This window comes from Laccaria bicolor, genomic scaffold (assembly GCF_000143565.1).
Source record: "Laccaria bicolor S238N-H82 LACBIscaffold_119 genomic scaffold, whole genome shotgun sequence".
NCBI lineage: Eukaryota > Fungi > Basidiomycota > Agaricomycetes > Agaricales > Hydnangiaceae > Laccaria > Laccaria bicolor.
The window spans coordinates 12,066-13,951 of record NW_001889990.1 but is presented as its reverse complement, the minus strand read 5'-3'; positions in this window follow the sequence as shown (position 1 = coordinate 13,951).

Here is a 1,886-nt window from a genome sequence, read left to right as displayed (position 1 = left end):
CACATCGTCAAGGAACAGTGGTGTGTTCCGCATTATGTTCGCCTAGATCCGTGATGAGTAATGAACTTGCACATGTTACGAGTCCTCTGAGTTTACGAAGAGACTCGTTTATTACCTGGGATCTCGAGACTTTTTTCAGCGCGGTAACGCTGAAATTTGACTTTCTCCCACGAAAATGATTTCTTCCCACAGTTGAATGCCTCATCCTCCTCATTGTATTTTCTAGTCAAATCTACCAAATCCTTGCTTAACACTTGCTTTTAGCACCCTAAGCATATGAATAGTGATGCCTCTGCTCTCTCTTTACTCAAATTATTTGCTAGCCCTGTTCTTGCAAGCTTCCTCAACATTTCCACAGTATTATCAACCCCATTCAATTATATTTCTTTATATTCAATGTATAACAATCAACCAAGGCCTCAACCTTTTCATAAACAGTTTTGTTGATCATATTCAGGGAGTTTGGGAGTATCCGAACAAGCCCACATGCATGCCAAACAGATGAGATTAAGGTGCTGAGCGATTGTGAGCATAAATTCAAAAAGGCAAATATACAATTTGACTTACCTCCATGAGGCCTCAACCATTTCACAGACGGTTTGGTGGACCATTTTCAGGGAGTTTGGGGGTATCCAAACGAGCACATGTGCATGCCAAATGGACCAGAATGAGGTACTGGAGCTTGTGAGCATATGTGCAAAAAAGCGAATATACAAAGTGACTTACCTCCACAAGGCCTTAACCATTTTGAAAGCGGTTTTGTGGACCGTTTTCAGGGAGTTTGGGGGTATCCGAACGAGCCCACGCGCACGCCAAACGGACCAGAATGAGGTACTGAGAGCTTGTGAGCATATGTGCAAAAAAGCGAATATACAAAGTGACCTACCTCCACAAGGCCTTAACCATTTCACAAACGGTTTGGTGGACCGTTTTCAGGGAGTTTGGGGCTATCCGAACGAGCCCACGCACACGCCAAACGGACCAGATTAAGGTACTGAGAGCTTGTGAGCATAAGTGCAAAAAAGCGAATATACAAAGTGACTTACCTCCACAAGGCCTTAACCATTTTGAAAGCGGTTTTGTGGACTGTTTTCAGGGAGTATGGGGGTATCCGAACGAGCCCACGCACACGCCAAACGGACCAGAATGAGGTACTGAGAGCTTGTGAGCATATGTGCAAAAAAGCGAATATACAAAGTGACTTACCTCCACAAGGCCTTAACCATTTTGAAAGCGGTTTTGTGGACCGTTTTCAGGGAGTATGGGGGTATCCGAACGAGCCCACGCGCACGCCAAACGGACCAGAATGAGGTACTGAGAGCTTGTGAGGATATGTGCAAAAAAGCGAATATACAAAGTGACCTACCTCCACGAGGCCTCAACCATTTCACAAACGGTTTGGTGGTCCGTTTTCAGGGAGTTTGGGGCTATCCGAACGAGCCCACGCACACGCCAAACGGTCCAGATTAAGGTACTGAGAGCTTGTGAGCATAAGTGCAAAAAAGCGAGTATACAAAGTGACTTACCTCCACAAGGCCTTAACCATTTTGAAAGCAGTTTTCTGGACTGTTTTCAGGGAGTATGGGGGTATCCGAACGAGCCCACGCGCACGCCAAACGGACCAGAATGAGATACTGGAGCTTGTGAGCATATGTGCAAAAAAGCGAATATACAAAGTGACTTACCTCCACAAGGCCTTAACCATTTTGAAAGCGGTTTTGTGGACCATTTTCATGGAGTTTGGGGGTATCCGAACGAGCCCACGCGCACGCCAAGCGGACCAGAATGAGGCACTGAGAGCTTGTGAGGATATGTGCAAAAAAGCGAATATACAAAGTGACCTACCTCCACGAGGCCTCAACCATTTCACAAACCGGTTTGGTGGT